Source organism: Lissotriton helveticus, chromosome 1_2 (genome assembly GCF_964261635.1).
Source record: "Lissotriton helveticus chromosome 1_2, aLisHel1.1, whole genome shotgun sequence".
NCBI classification, from domain to species: domain Eukaryota; kingdom Metazoa; phylum Chordata; class Amphibia; order Caudata; family Salamandridae; genus Lissotriton; species Lissotriton helveticus.
This window is the reverse complement of record NC_136058.1, coordinates 360220779-360240050: the sequence shown is the minus strand read 5'-3', so window position 1 is coordinate 360240050 and position 19272 is coordinate 360220779. Positions and strand designations below refer to the sequence as shown.

Sequence of the window (19272 nt, the reverse complement as noted above, 5' to 3'; positions counted from 1 at the left end):
TCCGGTTGCAGGCAATGCAAACAAAAGCGTGGCCTGATTGGCTGAGCTCAACGAGGAAAGAGGGTTTGCCTGCTGCACAGCAGACAGTGTGACGGTGCTCTCAGCATGCACCTCTGTGCATCCTCTGGAGTCCTTACGCCTGCTTCTTCATGTGGAGGTTGCTGCTGCCTTCCCGGCTGACTGTTGGAGGATTTGTTCAGGGTGCGGTGCTCTCTGACTTGTTCGTCTGTGTGCGCTCTCACTCCTGGCGTTTTGATTAGTGGCCTTTCCTCACTGTTTTGGTTTTGGTTCTTGTGTGGAGGCGCCCTTCCTTCTTTCGCTGTGGTTGGTGTGTTGACGGGGCGGTGTGGCGTTCCTCTGCTGCTTCCTGCTTTTTTGTCGGGGCAACGGCCTATTCCGCTGGATGGCTCGGGTCCTGGCTATTCTTTTGCGGGATGGTGTGGATGCCTTCTCGCTCTTGGCCCTCCTGGTGTTGCAGGTGCGCTGGTTGTTGTCACTCTGTGTGCCACTGCGATGCTTTTCCAGCTTCGATTGCTGCGAGGAATCCTGCCTGGATGCGTTCCTGGTAGGCTGGGCCTTCTCAGTGGTCGGTCCTGCTTGGGTTGCCCTTTGTGGGTTTCCAATCGACGTGCTCATGGTGCTGCGTGCTTGTGGCTCCTGTCCGCGCTCCTTCTCTGGAGCGTGGGTTTGGCTACCGCCGTACCTTTGGGCCTTCTGCTTGGGGTGCTTCGCGGCCCTTTCATGGCCAGGGGGCCCTGGGGGTGCCTGGTCCCATGCCCCTACCGGTGATTTTCCGGTTGGGGTTGCCTTTGTTGTTCCTGCCCCAGTGGTTGGGGGTTCTGGATGCCTGGGACGGTGCGGACTGTGTCCGGGGGTTCTTGGGTCGAGTTCTCCTCTCCTCCCCCGGGTCTCCCGGGTGGCCCCCCTGCCCTGTCATCCTCTACGGCGGGTGGCTTTGCTGGTCGCTGTGCGCCTCATGTTGGGGCGGGCGGCTGTTGTGGAGGTTCCTCCTCTGGTGAGGGCGTGGGTTGTTATTCACCCCTCTTCCTGGTCTCCGGGTACCATGCTTCCGGTCTGTGCCCTGTCTTGGTTATGTGGGGGTCGGTCTCTTCGTCCCCCACCTTACATTTGTGTTGGTGGCTTTGTTGTCCATGGCCCTGTTGGCTGCTTCTCTGCATGTCCTGATCCATCATGCGGCTCCGCGGTTTCTCCGATTTGTGGTTGGTTCTCGCCCCTTCTGGTCTGGGTGCCTCCTTTCCGCCTTTCCTCGGGGCCACGGGTTTTCGCGCAGCTCTTGGCACATCTGGTGGGTGTTCTCCATTTCGGGGGTCTGAATCTGTCGGGTGTGGCCCTGATGTGTCGTCTTCTGGGGTCCTCTGGGTTCCTTGCCGCTCGCCAGGTGTCTTCCCTTTCTGGGGATGGTGTTCCTCTCCCGGGAGCGCCTGTTGGCTTTGTTCCTTCACCTTTCTTGGCCAAGTCCCGGTTGTCTGCCCATCTCTGGTGGCAGAGTCATGGGGAGTTCGCTTCCCCTCTGCCTCTCCTCCCTTGGACCCGGCTGCTTTTGTGTCCCCTCCTGCTTCTTGTCCTGTCGCACTGGGGTCCTGCCTCTCTGGTCTACGTTGCCCTGGTTCCCGTTGCTCTGGGGCTTCGGGATGTTCCCCAGTGGTTCTCTTTCCCAGGGTTTCCTCCTTCTTCATCCTCAGTCTGTGGTGGTGTTGTCCACGAATGTTTGTGCCATGGGTTGGGGTGCTGTCCTGGGTACTTCCATGGCTCGGTGTCGGTGGTCCCGTTTTTGTGTCTCTCCAGTCCTCGAACTGGTGGGTGTTGCGGGCTGTTTGGTTGGCTCTTCGTTGGTTTGCGCCTCTCCTCCGGACCATGCTTTCTGGGGTCAGGCCGTCGACCTGTTTGTTCGGGCTAATGTCGCTCGTCATAGGGGCTTGTGCCGGTCTCTGTTTCTCCCTTCCAGGGTCATCAGTCTTTGGGCTGGGCAGGCTCTCTTATCTCTGACGGATGTCTCTCTTCCGGGGTGGGAGGATGAGCCTGCGGTCTCTTTGGGCAGTGTGTTTCCTTCCTCGGTGTCCATGTGTCTGTCCTCGCTCTGTTCGATCTGCTTGTCCTCCGGTTCAGCCTTTCATGGCTGGGTCTTTTTGCCTCGGAGGATTCTGCTCTTCTTCCTCAGTTTTGCAGCCTCATTCCCTCCTGGTTGGCGTGGGCGACGGATGCTTTCTTGGTTCCGTGGTCATTGGGGCTCTTGTTTGCCTCCCCTCCGTTTGCTTTGCTTCCGCGGGTCCTCCGGAGGTTTCGGTTGGACCGGGCAGTAGTTCTCCTGGTTGTACCGGAGGTTTCGGTTGGCTCGGGCGGAGGTTCTCCTGGTTGTACCGGAGTGGTCTCGTCGATTTTGGTCCCCTCTGCTGCTGACCTTCTCTGTATGCCCCCATTGGAGTTTTCCCCTGTGTCCCTCCCCTCTGCGGGCTCCTCTTCTCGGGATTGCCTCCCTGCGCTGACTCCGGCTGGGGGTTTGGCACTTGAGAGGTTAAGTTTGTTGGGTCAGAGTTGCTCAGTTGTGGTTGCCCAGAGCCTCAGGTTGTCGCAACGCCCTTCCACCTTGAAGTCCTATGCCCGTCATTGGTAGACTTTCTCCTCCTGGTGTCTTGGGAGAGGTCTCTCTTCTGCCTCCTGTGAGGGTGTGTGAGTGTTGGACTTCTTGGGGGATGGTTTCGTCTTGGGGCTCGCGGTTTCTTCCCTGCGTGCGCAGTGGGCTGCCATTCTTGCCTTTCGGGGTTCCTATGTGTCCTCTGTCTCTCCATTGGTGACTTGCCTTCTACGGTGTTTTTTGCTTCAGCGTCCTGTTTCTCGCTCTCCTGTGCCTGCCTGGGTTCTTCACTTGGTGCTCCAGGCCTTGTCGGGTCCCCCTTTCGAGACCTTGACCTCCGTGCACCTGAAGTTCCTCTCTGCTACGGTTCTTTTCCTGGTGGCAGTTACTTCTGGGTGGCGGGTTGGTGAGATTGGGGCTTTGGTGGCTTCTCCCCCCCTTTTTGCGCTTTTGCGCTGACAAGGTCATTCTCCGTCCCAGTCGTTTTTTTCTGCCTACGGTGTTGTCATCTTTTCATTGTCAGGAGGATTTTGTTCTCCTGGTGGTCCTCCATTCGTTGGATGTGCTGAGGGCTCTCCACATCTACTTGGAGTGGACCTCTGGTTTCCGTAAGGTTGATTCCTTGTTTGTCACCTATGGCCTCTCTGGGCTGGGTGTTTGTCCTTCTTTGTCTGCCCTGACTCGTTGGGTTACGGGTGCTGTGTTTTCTGCCTACGATTCTGCCCACTGTCCTCTCCCCTCTTCTGTTCAGGGTAGGTCGATCAGGGGCCGTTTCCTCCTCTTGGGCCCTGTTCTAGGGGGCCTCCTTGAGGGACATTTGCAATGCTGCCACGTGGGCTGCTCCTGATTCGTTTGTCTTGCATTATCGTCTTCAGTTGGGGTTGGCGGCCTCTGCTTCCTTTGGCGCTCCTGTCTGCGGTACATGGTTTGTGATATGTACTGTTTTTCTGTTGATTAAATGGACCTGTTTTCTTGCTCTTTCTGGTCTGTTTTTTCTTACAATCACCGTGTGCTTGGGTATGGGCTCACTGTTAAGGAATGGGACAGGGGGACAGGACGAGGAGGTAATGCCCGGTTACTCACCGGTAATATTCATTACTCCGAGTCCTGGTCTCCCCGTACCATTCCTGAGCCCTTCCCTCCCTCCCTGTATTTGGTTTTGGGGTGATTGTTTCGTTTCTGGGTTTTCTCTTTGGTATTCTCAGGAAGTTTCTCTGCCGCTCTTCCCTCTTTATTGTCACATGATGGTGATGCCATATTGGGGGAGGGGCAAAAAGCTCTGCTAGGTATTAGGTTTATGTGGAGCAGACTTACTGCTCACTGTTAAGTAATGGGATGGGGAGATCATGACTCGGAGTAATGAATATTACCGGTGAGTAACCGGGCAACAATAGGCATGGTCACGCTGACACCAGAGCGTGAGAAGCGACGCAATACTGTAGCCAATGGGAACGCGAGTAGAACCATCCTGCAAGGCTGTAACACTTCTGTCTTCGTTGAGCTCAGCCAATCAGGCCACGTTCCTGTTTACGTTGCCTGCGAACGGAATGAAATAATCGGCCGAGCACAGCCATGACGTACGGAAACGTTCAGCCTATGAGCTCAGCTGAGTGGTTCACACTGTCATACACTAGCGGTGATGCGGGTCGGCCTAAAATAAATGACAAAATACAAGCCTTTGACGATAATTTCAGTTTAACATCACAGAATTTGGAGTACAGCACCGCCTCCAGGGGCCACGTGCCAAACTCGGCCATGCCTTGGGCTCATGGCGCTTACCGTAACTTCTACTTGTCCCTGAGCCGGCTGTTTGTGATCAAACTCCTGTGAGCCTTCTCTCTATCCGACAGGCATGGCCTGAAGGATAATTTCTCTTTCCTCTCTTCTACGCCAGGCATCAGATTCAGTCTGACAGTATGGTAAGAGCTCCTTGCTCTGATTCTTTTAGCACGCTCCACATTCCCCCGTTCACTTTTAGGCCCCCACCACTCCTTGTTTGGCTGAGTGTGTGGCCTCGCTTGGAGTGAGGGTCTGTCTGTTATGGGAAGTCCCTGCTTCCATAACGCAGCTCCAGTTGTCAGCCAGTCAGTCATCTCTCTATTCTGGCCTTTGATAGGAATTGTCAGAAGGCTGTCTGACCATCCCTTCACACAAACAGTCTTTTGAGGTACAAGTCTGGGACCACTTGTGCACAGGAGTCACTAGGGCTGAGGGAGAGAGAAACAAAGAAAGATAAAGAGAGATTTCAAAGGTGGGAAGGGAAGGGAAAGACAGACAAACTGGAGAGTGTGGAGCCTGAAAGCAAAGGGAGACAGAAGGGACACGAATGAGAGGTGGGACAAGATAGATGCTACACAAGAAGGTGGAGACAGAGCATGAAAAGGAGAGAGTGAGAGGAAAGTCAAAAGAAACGATGGAAGGAAGGGGAACGTTCAAGGATTGAGAAAAGCAAATGGAAATTAGAGGCAGAGAAGGAAGGAGTGACAGAGGGATGAGACTTGAGAGGGTGAAGGTAGTCTGATGCATGCACGAGGAGACTAGTGAGGAGGGAGGAGATGAGAAGTCAATCAGAACATTTGTAAAGAGGGCTACTCACCTGTGAGGGTCTCAATGCGCGGGGGGATGGGGGTGCTGCTACCGCACGGATTGACAGGTCTTGAGTAGCCTCCTGAAGGTTAGTAGGACCTGGGTCTGCCGTAGGAGGATGGGGAGGCTGTTCCAGGTCTTGGCGGCGAGGTGCCATATCCTCTCGAGTACCATGTTATCTGTCAGGAAGCTCTCATACCCGACGATGATTGATGTAAACAGCTCTTTGTTTATTACATAGGTGAAACCAATGCATTACCATTGCATACTATCAGAGCTTCCAACACATATTACAACCTCATTTGTCTGGTATTTTCAGTACATTGAAACACAAGCCAAACTTTCTACTTCAGGGGCTCATTTAGGGGTATGACCAAAAGAGGCTAAATACCCAAGAGAGATGAAAAATATCCACCCTATTTCTTTACTTAATAGCTACTACAATTTATATACTAAACCTCTGCCTCTGAGATTAGGAAATGTTCTTCCCACAGACTGGCTTTGTTAAGGGGAGACTGGCGGCTGACAATATCATAACTCTTTGCACGTGATCGAGAAAACAAACAGATTCCTTCTCCCAATATGGCTATGGCACTATGTGCAGAGAAGGCCTTTGGTAAGGTCTCTTGGACTTTCCTAAGTTCAGCCATATAGAAGTTCAATTTACTTAATCGTTTTACACAAATGGAAATTGTGGTTTATCAGAAACCATCGGCGGGTATAAAGCTTAACGTTCAATTATCATTTTGGTTGGTACAGGCTACCAGACATTGATGCCCTTTGTTTCCTTTTCTTTTCTTGTTTTTAATTCAACCATTGCTACAGTCCATCAGGAGCGACCCCTGACCCTCCTGGTAGGTCGCTCCCCCTCCACGCAGCTCCGACTATGTGCCCCTGCTGCCTCCACTGACTCGCTGGTAATTGTCCTTGGCTTCTGTGCCACTGCTCCCCCTCTCTGTGACCCCACCGATCACATTTTGTGCTCTGTGCCACTCGTTTTTCCCCCCTTGTGCCTCTTTCGCCTGTGTGCCTCGTTTATGTGCTCTGTGCCACTCGTTGTCAAGCACGCTCTGGTGTCAAGGCCTTCAGGTACCAGGTCATCGCTAAGATCGCTTAACAAAGTACCCCATCTACTACCTCCTGCTAGCTGGAGTCAATTGGTGGCGCAATTCAGATGGAGAACTTCCTGTTGTTCCGCTGTTGAAAACGTCAACCCTGGGTTGGCGTTCTAGTCTTTGAAGCAGTGCCGCCATTTCGTGCGCGCGCTGCTCTGGCGCTGCGCACTTCAACTGAAGAACTTGACGGAGTCGGTTGCGTTCCAGAGAGCCTCTCCTGAGGTGTCTTCATTCCGTAGCGGCTCGTCAAAAGAAGATTCTATCTTGTTCGGAGAAGCCTCAGAAGATTAAGTATTCTGTGTGAGAAGTCCAGTCGGTAGTATTGTTGCCTTCGAGTAAGGTCTGGTTTCCGTTATCTCTCCACTCTCGTTTGCCGTGCAGTTTGTTCCGAGAGTAACGGTAAGACTAGAACTTATATTCAAGTGGTTTCCAGAATAATTCTGATTGAGAAGCATTCTCTGGGAGTAAGACCGTTGTGAATTCCAGTATCAAGTCCGTTCCCGAATTCTTTAAAAGAAAACTATATCCATAGACTTTGATAAAGACTCAGCATTTGGGTGATGGCTATCGCCCAAATAACCGCAGTTGTTTTATGAACTTTCCTTCCTGACTTGATTTTCTAGAGGAGCATATTGAGAACTTTATTGAGCCTATTCGCTACTCCGAACTTCAGGTCTAAATAGTGTTTAGGGGGATATCTATATGCGCATGTAGCTATATTCTCTTACTCACCTAGTGTAGTTCTCAGTGGCATCATCTCCTATCATCAAGGCAAGTCTTCACTTCAACTCCTCTACAGGGAGAAGCAAATTCCACACCAACTACAGGTATAGGAGGAGCAGCTTTTGGATTTGGTATAACCTGAGTCATCTGGTCAAGCTAGTGAGAATGTATTAATGTTATGTTCCTCTTACAGGTGCCGACAAGCTGAAGACACCAGGGTGTGGCAGTCTCTCTGTTGTTCGTTATCCACTTCCCCTTTCCCCCTCATTCCTGAGCTCAGAGGTCTCTGGGACCAGGGGTGTTTGGGAATTGGGAATTACTCATCGGGACGCCCTTCACACTTGCCCCCACAGACCACAGGAGAATCAGGTACAGCGCTTCTTGACAGATTGAAGTGCCCAAATAGGTTGCCTTCTGTCTGGGCGAGATGGCTGAGGGTCTGGACGTTAAGGCCTTGACCTCCGTCCTGGAAAGTTTACAGAAACAGTTGAGTGAAACTAGGGAGGAAGTTAAGAGGTCCAATTCTGAGACTAGATATCTTAGGCAGAGAATTGATGAGATAGCAGCAGCTCCCAGTCCCAGTCCCAGTTTTGAGAAAATGAAGGGGCAAGGTTTCGCGCCTTCTTCCTCTTCGTCAGAGTTAACTACTCAAGTAGTGCATGCCATGTCCCCAACTATCCCTTTGGCCCCTCCAGAAAGGTTTCAGGGGGATCCACTTAAGGCTCAGATTTTCCTCACGCAGTGTGCTCTGCATTTTTTGTGTAAACCCATTTTATTTAAAGAAGATCAATCCAAAGTGGCTTTCGTTCTGTCTTACCTGAGTGGGGATGCAGCGGCGTGGTCGTTGCCTTTGGTATCGACAAACGATCCTGTATTATACAAGTATGAAGACTTCAAGGCAGAATTTTTACGAATTTTTGACCGAAGAACTATATCCCAAACAACAGACAATGAGTTACTAGATTTAAAGCAAGGTAATAAGGAACTGGTAGCTTACATAGCTCAATTCAATAAGTTGATAGTCGAGACCAGTTGGCCAATGGCTAAGAGAGCAGCCATTTTTTATCGTGGGCTCAAGGATGAACTAAAGGATGGGTTATCCCAAGTTCCGAAGAGACCTACTGAGTTATCAGAGCTGATTGATTTGGTTTTACAGATAGATCAACGTCAATTTGAAAGGCGCAGTGAGCGTCGAAGGGAGACAAGAGTACTTCCCCCCAGGTTTGATCGAGCTCGTTTGGATGTGAGTAAGAGTTCCGAAGGGAGTTCCAGTGAAGAACCGATGCAAATTGGAACTGTTCGAGGTCCTCTAAGCAAAGAGGAGAGAGAGAAGAGACGAGCAGGAAAGCTGTGTATGTATTGCGGCCAATCGGGTCATTTTGTGCGAGAATGTCCTAGAAAACCCAAGTCTGCGGCTTTGGTAAAAGATCGGCTCCACCAGTAGACGGAGTTGCACTGGTGGGAGCTGAATCGGAATCAACTCCAGTTTCACAATCCTTGGCTAATACTCTTCAATCTTCAGCTCCACACTTAATCCTTTCCAGTCGGATCACTTTTGGAGAAACTGAGAAGGAAGGCATCTCCATTATGATTGATTCAGGAGCAACCGGAAACTTCTGCGACATTCAGTTTGCTAAGTCTTTGGGAATTCGTTTTGAGAAGAAGCTGAGACCTGAGCCAGTTCGTGCGGTGGATGGCACGAATTTATCCTCGGGCCCCATAGTTGCAGATACCGAGATCATCACTGTGTACGGTCCCGGAGAGCATAGAAGTCATGTCCGTTTTAATCTGATTGATGCTCCCCAGTTTCAGCTCATCTTGGGGTTGCCATGGCTCACTGAGCACAATCCAAGAATTGACTGGGCCACACGCGCTTTAGAAATGAATTCTGAATTTTGTTTGGAGCACTGTTTCAAAGCCTCTTCGGGGGTGGCCTTGCAGTCGATGTCTTCGAACTTTGCCAATCAGGTCCAAACCATTTGTGCCATAGAAGTTCCTGAGATTCCAGATGAATATTCAGACTTGAAGGAAGCCTTCAATGAAAAAGAAGCCCGGAAGCTCCCTCCACATAGACCCTATGATTGCAGGATTGAATTAGAGCCAGGGGCGGCCTTACCTTGTAGCCGCATTTATGCTTTATCTGAACCAGAGAACGTGCATCTGAAAGAATACATCGATCAACACCTGGCGAGTGGTTTTATACGACCGTCAAAATCTCCAGTGTCTTCCCCTCTTTTCTTTATCCCAAAGAAGGATGGAACCTTGAGGACCTGCATAGATTATAGAGCCTTGAATTTGGTCACTAAAAAGAACCGCTACCCTCTGCCACTCATTTCGGAGTTATTAGATCAAGTTAAGGAGGCCCGAATCTATACCAAATTGGACTTACAAGGGGCCTATCATTTGGTTCATATGGCAGAAGGCGAAGAATGGAAGACCGCATTTCGCACCAGGCTGGGATTATTTGAATACCAGGTGATGCCTTTTGGGTTGTGTAATGCCCCGGCAGCTTTCCAGCATTTCGTGAATGACATTCTTCGAGAGTACCTAGATCGATTTGCAGTCGTTTACATTGACGATATTTTGATATTTTCAAACAGCTTAGAAGAACATGTGAGTCATGTGCGTGCCATTTTGGAGCGGCTGTTGGAACATCAATTGTATGTGAAGTTGGAGAAATGCGTCTTTCATTCGTCCAAGGTGGAATTTTTAGGCTTCATTCTTTCCCCCGAAGGAGTGTCAATGGACGACTCAAAACTTCAAGCCATCAAGAACTGGCCTGCTCCTCGATCCGTCAAAGAAATACAGAGTTTCTTAGGCTTTGCAAATTTCTATCGGCGATTCATTCCTGATTTCTCCAGCACAGTGAGTCCCATTACTCGATTGTTAAAGAAGAATGAGAAATTCGTTTGGGGACCTGCGTCGGAGGAAGCATTCCAGCAGTTGAAGGAGGCATTTACCACTGCTCCAGTGTTGCAACATCCAGATTTGAATGAACCATTTTTTGTGGAGGCTGATGCTTCGAATTTGGCCCTTGGGGGAATTTTGTCTCAGCGACAGAAGAATACGGGTCAGCTCCATCCGGTTGCATATCATTCCTGAAAATTGTCTCCTGCAGAAATAAACTACTCAATCGCAGACAAGGAACTATTGGCAGTGAAGGATGCCTTTCAGGTCTGGCGCCATTATTTATTGGGAGCCAGACATGTTATAACGGTTTTCACTGATCATCGAAATTTACAATTTCTAAAGTCCGCTCGCACTCTCACTCCTCGACAGTTGAGATGGTCTCTGTTCTTCGCCGACTACAATTTTGTTTTAACCTACAAACCTGGCGCTACTAATGTTAAAGCTGATGCTTTATCGCGACTTGATTTGGGGAGTGAAGCGGAGCATCCGAAGGAGCATTTTGTCATTCCTAAAGATAAGATAATTGCCACCTCTGTAGACGACGACTTGGGCACAAGGATTCGCGAAGAGTTTTCTAAGGAGAAGTTTCAAGACTGGAAGTCAGAGGGTTCAGATCGAGAGGTCAAGGAGGGAACCCCCTATCTTCAAGGAAAGATCTTTGTTCCAAGTGAAGATTTGCAAACTGAAATCATTCAATTTTCCCATGATCATCTGATGGCCGGACACAAGGGTTTAGCAAAGACTTTGGAGTTGGTGAAAAGAGACTTTATTTGGCCTGGCATGGACACTCAGGTGAGACAGTACATTGCCACATGCGAGCAGTGTATCAAAGGGAAGAGTTTAAGGCAGTCTCCACAGGGTCTTCTCCACCCCTTACCGGTAGCTCCATCCCCTTGGCATACCATCTCTATGGATTTCATAGTGGATTTGCCCTCTAGTCAAGGTACCTCTGTCATCTGGGTGGTGGTGGATCAGTTCACTAAGATGAGTCATTTCATTCCTTTGAAGGCCCTTCCCACAGCTCCCCAGTTGGCCACATTATTTGTTCAGCACATTGTGAAACTTCATGGAATTCCCAAGGTTGTGATTTCCGATCGAGGCCCCCAATTTGTGTCCCGTTTTTTGAGGTCCTTCTTGAGAGGAATAGGGGTAGATTCTCGGCTGTCCACCAGTTTCCATCCGGAGACGGATGGACAGACTGAGCGGGTGAATCAGGATCTGGAGCAATACCTTCGCATGTATTTAATGGATCAAGAAGGCGAGTGGCCCTCCTTGCTTAGTACTGCGGAGTTTGCTTACAATAACGCGGTTCATTCAGCTACTGGTTTCTCCCCATTCTTTTTGAATTCAGGCAGGCATCCTAATATGTGGGTGGGTAAGGTGGAGGTTGAGGTTCCGGCAGTTCAGGAGGTTTTATCAAAGCTGCAGCAATCTTACCAAACAGCATCAGCTAATCTTTCCAAGGCTAAGACTAGTTACAAACATCAGGCAGACCGAAAGCGTAGAGAAAGTCCCATTTTAGAACCTAGGGATCTGGTATGGGTTTCCACAAAGCATATGCGTTTGCGAGGTAATCACAAGTTTCAACCAAGATTTGTGGGTCCATTCCCTGTAGATAAGATGCTCAATCCTGTGAGTGTCAGAGTCATTCTTCCAAAAACCATGAAGATACACCCAACCTTTCACGTCTCCTTGGTTAGAAAGAGTCCCCCCCATCTTAGACAGGATACTCCACCCACTACAGTTTCAGTCCAATCCTCGGAAGAGTTTGAGGTTAAGAGAATTCTAGATTCCAAGATTAAACGAGGGAAACTGTTTTATTTAGTGGATTGGAAGGGTTTCGGCCCGGAGGAAAGATCCTGGGAGCCGAGTTGCTATGTTCATGCCCCAAGATTGGTGTCAGCTTTTCACAAGACTTACCCGCAGAAGCCTGGGGAGGGGGCTTTGGTGGGGGGTACTGTCAAGCCCGCTCTGGTGTCAAGGCCTTCAGGTACCAGGTCATCGCTAAGATCGCTTAACTAAGTACCCCATCTACTACCTCCTGCTAGCTGGAGTCAATTGGTGGCGCAATTCAGATGGAGAACTTCCTGTTGTTCCGCTGTTGAAAACGTCAACCCTGGGTTGGCGTTCTAGTCTTTGAAGCAGTGCCGCCATTTCGTGCGCGCGCTGCTCTGGCGCTGCGCACTTCAACTGAAGAACTTGACGGAGTCGGTTGCGTTCCAGAGAGCCTCTCCTGAGGTGTCTTCATTCCGTAGCGGCTCGTCAAAAGAAGATTCTATCTTATTCGGAGAAGCCTCAGAAGATTAAGTATTCTGTGTGAGAAGTCCAGTCGGCAGTATCGTTGCCTTCGAGTAAGGTCTGGTTTCCGTTATCTCTCCACTCTCGTTTGCCGTGCAGTTTGTTCCGAGAGTAACGGTAAGACTAGAACTTATATTCAACTGGTTTCCAGAATAATTCTGATTGAGAAGCATTCTCTGGGAGTAAGACCGTTGTGAATTCCAGTATCAAGTCCGTTCCCGAATTCTTTAAAAGAAAACTATATCCATAGACTTTGATAAAGACTCAGCATTTGGGTGATGGCTATCGCCCAAATAACCGCAGTTGTTTTATGAACTTTCATTCCTGACTTGATTTTCTAGAGGAGCATATTGAGAACTTTATTGAGCCTATTCGCTACTCCGAACCGATATCTATATGCGCATGTAGCTATATTCTCTTACTCACCTTGTGTAGTTCTCAGTGGCATCATCTCCTATCATCAAGGCAAGTCTTCACTTCAACTCCTCTACAGGGAGAAGCAAATTCCACACCAACTACAGGTATAGGAGGAGCAGCTTTTGGATTCGGTATAGCCTGAGTCATCTGGTCAAGCTAGTGAGAATGTATTAATGTTATGTTCCTCTTACAGGTGCCGACAAGCTGAAGACACCAGGGTGTGGCAGTCTCTCTGTTGTTCGTTATCCACTTCCCCTTTCCCCCTCATTCCTGAGCTCAGAGGTCTCTGGGACCAGGGGTGTTTGGGAATTGGGAATTACTCATCGGGACGCCCTTCACACTCGCCCCCACAGACCACAGGAGAATCAGGTACAGCGCTTCTTGACACTCGTTTTTCACCCCTTTTTTTTTTGAAAATCTGTTTATTAGCAAAGTATGTGAAGCAGTTACACACATTTCAATTTCAGCACATCAAAATAAACCATGGAGATATCCGCTTAAAACAAATCTGTAGCTTTGTCATTTCGATTTCACATTTTACATTTTATGGCGATCAGAACTGTTGCAGTTAAACAAACCCCCATCTTTAGAAACCCTCCCACCACCCTCGAACAACCCACCCGACACTCTCTTTGCAGCTATCAAATGAAGTGAATAGAACGAACATTTATCTGGGTCACCCTTATTAGTACAACATGTAGTCTCTTTTTCAGTACACTTAGTCGGTGCGAGGCAGCAAGCCAGTGATTGGACGGTCCTCAACCCATAACCTTGCAACACAGCCGGTGACAGTGTGTGAGATGAAATTCCGGCTTCGGACATTTTATTCCATATTCGGTGTGTCACTGTTATCCCCTTCCTCCCCATCATCCCCCGTTTCAAACTCCCCCAACATGGCAAACCAGTCCAGTGAGATCAGCCTTTTCCGCAACCCTCTGTATTCTTCGCGTTGCAGCGCTTCTCCCTCCGCCCTGCTCCAGCGCACTACCTCTGCCTTCCATAATTCAGGGTCGGGTGGGTTAGATGACTTCCATCTCATTGTGATAGCTCGCTTCGCCAATAATAAGGCCAGATCTGCAAAGCGTGACGCCACTGTCCTGCTGCGCCGGGAGGGTCTCAGCCCCAATAACGTGCCTTCTAATGTAGGAGATCGGGACAGGGCTCCTGCGCTCTCAAGTGATGCATGGACCGTGGTCCAGTAGTATCCTAACTTGGGGCATTGCCACATCATGTGTATCAGTGATGCATCTTCAGTGTCGCAGCGGGGGCAATTGCTTTTAGCATCAGGAAACATCGTATGTAAGCGGTGCGGGGTCAGGTAGGCCCTATGTAACAGCATTAATTGTATGAATTTGAACTTGGGGTTCCTGGCTACTTTCCTGGGAAACTGCAGTATTCGGTCCCATTCTCTGTCTCTCAGGGGTCTACCAATATCCTCCTCCCATGTCTCCTTGAGAAACGAGAGAGGGAATGTCCTCCCTTCTCTGATGCCCGCAGCAAGCCATCTCGTCAAATGTGCACCCGGTCCCATTAGATAGTGCATCTTAGTGAGGGGGTTTGTGTCAGGTTCCTGTCCCTCAGGTGCCCATGTATGTGTGATATAATTGCGAAGACCGGCGTACAGAAGGAATGATCCCCCGGGTATGCCTTGTGTGGTTCTGAAGTCTTCAAAGGACAACAAGTGGCCGTCTGTAAACAGGTCACCTACATGCGATACTCCCACGTCATGCCATGTGGTTAGTGCGGTCATCGTGAGAGCTCCTGTGCCCAATGGGATGCCCAGAAGTGGGATAGTGGGGGCATAGGAAGACTTAGGCGAAGTGTATTTCAGAGCCTTCCTCCAGTAAAGGATCGCTAGTCTAAGTAGTGGTGGGGCATCCCTCGGTATGTTCGAATTAGGTAGGAGTAGTGTGTGCAATTTCCCTCCACCGTAGCCCTCCACCGACATGTCGATCTCTTGGAGATTACGGCCAGCCACCCAGTAAGCCAGCCATTGAAGCTGACACGCGTAGTTGTAAGCTCTAAAGTCCGGCAGGCCCATACCTCCCGCGCCAGAGGGGAGTTGCAACTTAGACAAGCTTATACGTCTGCGGCCGTGCCCCCATATGAGCTCAGTAAGGAGAGTGTCCAGGGTCTTAAATGTCGCTGCTGGGATCAGGTAGGGTAAGTTGGTGAAATAATAGATAAGACGGGGAAGCATCACCATCTTTGATATCGCTATTCTGCCGGGTATGGAAAGTGGGAGTGTCAACCAGAATTGAATCTGTGATTTCAGTGCTCTGATGGCCCTCCCAAGGTTTCCATCAATCATCAGGTCGGACTCCCTATATATTTGCATCCCCAAGTATCTAAAGGTGGTTTCCGCCATCTGGAATGCATGAGGGGCGAAGGGTAAGGGTGTAATCAAGCCCGTTGCCGCAAATGTGTAGCCATAGGACTTAGATTCGCTTATGGTCAGACCAGAGATCGCCCTAAAGTCCTCGAAGACCTGGGAAACAGAGCTCAGGTCTCCCCTCAGGTCTCGGAAATACAATATAATATCATCTGCGTAAGCAGATACAATATGTGCAGTCCCGTGTCTGCGTATTCCATATTGGGGAGCCATCAATCGAAGCCGACAAAGCATGGGCTCAAGGGCAAGGACAAAAAGGAGGGGGGATAGCGGGCAGCCCTGCCTGGTGCCCCTTGCTATGGCTATAGGAGCCGATATAAGTCCAGAGGTGCGTACTCTCGCTGTGGGGACGGTATAGAGCAATCTGACCCAGTCAAGGAATTCAGAGGGTATCCCGAATTTGGACAGGGTGGCGAACATAAAGTCCCACCTAAGGGAGTCAAACGCTTGTTTCAAGTCCAGAGATATGCAGCCCTCTGAGTGTACGTCTCCACCGCCTCCGAGCATCAGTTGTGCTAAACGTCTAAGGTTCATGGCCGTGCTACGACCCGGAATAAAACCGCATTGATCCGGGTGGATCAGTTGCGGCACGTATTGCACTAGTCTCGCTGCCAGTACCTTGCTCAATATCTTGGAGTCAGTATTGAGGAGGGAAAGTGGCCTATAATCCGCCATTTGCAGCCCTTCCTTGGCAGGCTTTAATATAGATGTGATCAACGCCTGCATTGACGACTGTGGAAGGGACGACGTCCGTAAGGCCTCAATATAAATAGTGTGCAGGCGCGGTGCCAGGAGGTCTACGAATGTCGCATAAAAGTCGGCCGGTAGGCCTTCCGTACCCGGGGTTTTGCCCTTGGGGAGAGCTCTTATCGCCTGCCTAATTTCAGCGATCGTAATGGTGCGTTTCAGGTCTTTGGCCTGACTCTCAGTGAGTTGAGGTAGAGTCAGGTCCCTCATGAAGGTCTCGAATGCATCTTCGGGTAGGGGCTGCGGAGGGCTGTAAAGTGTTATATAGTAGTCCTTGAACGCCGTATTAATCCCGAGTTGGGTGTTAGTTGGGGTGCCCGCCTGATCCAGAATATTCAGGATGGGATGATGAATTGGGGAGTCACGGAGAATGCGAGCTAGCAGGGGGCCGGCCCTATCCGCCTGTGTATGCTGCCTGTTCGTGTACTCTTTGTAGTCTAGGAGCCTCAGGTCTTCCAGTAGTTCCGCTTGCCTAATGCGAGCCTCCTGTAGTGGCATGAAGGGTGCATTGGTGCCAGCTGCCTCATTTTCTAAGGGCGCAAGTGAGTTCTCCACTTCCTTCAATTGGGCAATTACCGCACGTTTCCTACCCGTCCCAGCAGCCATTGCCTCCCCCCTCAGGCAAACTTTAAAGGCATCCCACTCCACTAGTCGGGAGCTGGCCGTGTTAGTATTTGTGGAAAAGTATGAAACTATAGTGTCAGACAGGGAGGCCCGAAATACACAGTCCTCAAGTAGATCTGGAGATAGTCTCCAAGTTGGGATGGGGGTCAGACGCCTACCCCACTGCCAGGTGAGTTCTACAGGACTGTGGTCAGACAGAGTTTTCCCCATGTGTTGGGTTCGGACTATGGAAGCCGCTAGGGAACGGGAACAGAAAATGTGGTCGATTCTGGTATGGAGCTGGTGGGGTGGTGAAAAAAAGGTATATTCCCTGTCTCGTGGATGTGCACTACGCCACACGTCTGTCAGATCCCATCCCTCGGACCATCTCGCTAAAACCTCTGCCTGCTTTTTACTCTCAGCCGCCTGCAAAGGGGGATGTGACCTATCCAAAGCAACATCAAGCACAGCATTAAAGTCCCCTCCAATCAACAATTGATGATCCGCCCAGTCTGCAAGTACCCCGTTCACTGTCAACAAGAACTCCGCCTGATTCAAGTTCGGCGAGTACACACACCCAAACACAATAGCCTCCCCGTCCAGCCGCCCCCGCACAAATACATAGCGCCCCTCAGTATCGATTCTGTGTTCCAGCAACTGGAAAGGGACAGAGCCGCGGAACCAGATCGCCGCCCCCCTGGAGAACGCAGAATAGGAGGTAGCAAAGAGCTGTCCCCTCCATTTCTTTCGGAGTTTCATGTTCTCAGCAGCATTCAAATGCGTCTCTTGGAGGCAAGCAATCTGTGTCCCCCTGCGGTTAAGTTGGGCTAATATCCTATGGCGTTTATGAACCGCCCCCATGCCACGCACGTTCCAAGTGCACATTTGGTATTTATTAAGCGGCCCCATTTCCATCTATGAGACTCAGCCGGATGAGAAACCCGGGTACCCATGGTAGTCCGGTTCCGTGAAAGGATGAGAGTGTCTTACAACCCTGGATTCCCTGAACAAAAGGGTTCCCAGGCAAACGTGCCCGAGATCCAAACCATGGTGCCCAACGTGGGCACAAGTCAGTTAAGTTTGTATGCATCTTGGGGGTGACAGGCCTCTGTCAGTAGTCTCTCTCTCTACGGCCTGTATTAGTTCAACAGCCCACCCAGAAATAGGCCCCTCATGCAACCCACCGCCTACCATACAAGTGGGGGGGAGACAGTCATACGTTACCACCCGGAGGGGAGCATACTTGCAGCAGTTCAGAACTCCTCCGCCATCTGGGCTGTGACCTTCGGGAAGAGCGGCAAGCTGTCGACCGAACCAGACACCTCAGTACGGGTGTCAGTGGAGATGGTGTGCCTGTCTGCAGCTGCTACCGCGTCGTGCGCTGCCAAGGCCTCCTCCGTTAGCCGTTGTCGCTGTAATGAAGATGGGTGTCTGCCTGTGAGGGCACCAGAATGGTGCGGCTGCGCTGGTACACCCTGGGAAGAGTGTTGTCCCGGGCTGGGGCCTTTGTCCTGTCGAGTCGGAGGGTTCCCACGGTTTTCGCCCTGGCGATCTTCAAACGGGTCCTGTGAGGCCGGCGGTGATAGGGTGACTTCCATCCATTCTTCTGCCTCTTCTGGCGAATCAAAGAAGTGGGATCTGTTTGCGTGCAGAATTTTGAGCCGTGCAGGGAACAGGAGCGCATATTTCATGTTTCTGTCTCTTAGTTTGCGTTTTACATTCATGAAGGTGGACCTGGCACGCTGTACAGTAGGAGTGAAATCAGGGTAGACCGAGATGTTCTTTTTTTTTCAAAACTGTATTTATTAGAAGTTCAAGCAAATCAAGTGCACAGCTCTCCAAGAGCAGGAGAGCACGTCAATATGCAAATCACAGCAGAATATACGTATGGCTCAAACCTATGACTAACCCCTACCCGCCCCATTATCCCCCCCACAACTGCAACAGTCCCAACTACCCACCCCTTATCCCACCCCAACCCGATGCACGTGATCACAATCAGCTGCAGTATACAAGAGGAAACACACTAAGTGTCTTGGAACTTTCCAGGCCCCGAGGTCTCAATCATCGGACAGATCACCATCCGTTTCAGCGGGAGGATCCAATGTCAGGTCTCTGTAGTCCGCCCACCGCTTCCAGATCTTGTAATGCTTCCGAGGGCAGCCCCTGGCTTCAAACACTGGCTTTTCCAGCCCCATGAGGAAGTCTAAGCCCGCCTTCCAAGCGTTAAGCGGGGGGGCGCGGTCACTCTTCCAGGCCCTCGCCAGATCCCTCTTGGCCACAACAAGGCCTAACAGAAGGAGATGGCGCTTATAGATGTTACCACCCACTTGATCCAGGATATGAAGAAGACCCAACCTAGGTGTACGAGGTAGCTCCCATCCCAGCACCTCCGACAGGCAGTCCCACACTCCACCCCAGAACCGGACCAGGCCCACACACGACCACACAGTGTGCACCAATGTGCCTCTCTCAGCCCCACAGCGCAAGCAATCAGGGGAAGCAATCAGGCCCGCCCTCCACAGTCTCTCTCTAGTGTAATAGGCCCGATGTAAATATTTATATTGTATGAATCGCAGCCGCACTGCTATAGCTGTGCCTCGGGGGGATTCCAACGCCTCTCTCCAGTCATCCTCATCCAGCGGACCAACATCCACCTCCCAAGAGGCCTTCAGCGACACCAGGGAAGAGGAGCAGTGAGTGACCAGTGTTTGGTAAATTTTCGAGACTTTTTTATCCCCTAGGTCTCCCATGAAAAGCTTAGCCTCCACGGGGCTAAAGTCTGGAAGCTGGTCCAGCTCCACCAGACTCGGCGCCAGAGCATGACGAAGCTGTAGGTACTTAAAAAACTGGGTCTTAGGCATCGCAAATTCGGCGCTGAGCGCTTC

General features: G+C 50.5%; 1 protein-coding gene across 2 annotated transcripts in view; it reads left to right on the top strand.

Moving 5' to 3' along the window:
• The window catches only part of LOC144805272 (membrane-spanning 4-domains subfamily A member 4A-like), a 161519-nt gene that overhangs the window by 27325 nt on the left and 114922 nt on the right, over nt 1–19272 (top strand). The gene's annotated exons all lie outside the window — the stretch shown is intronic.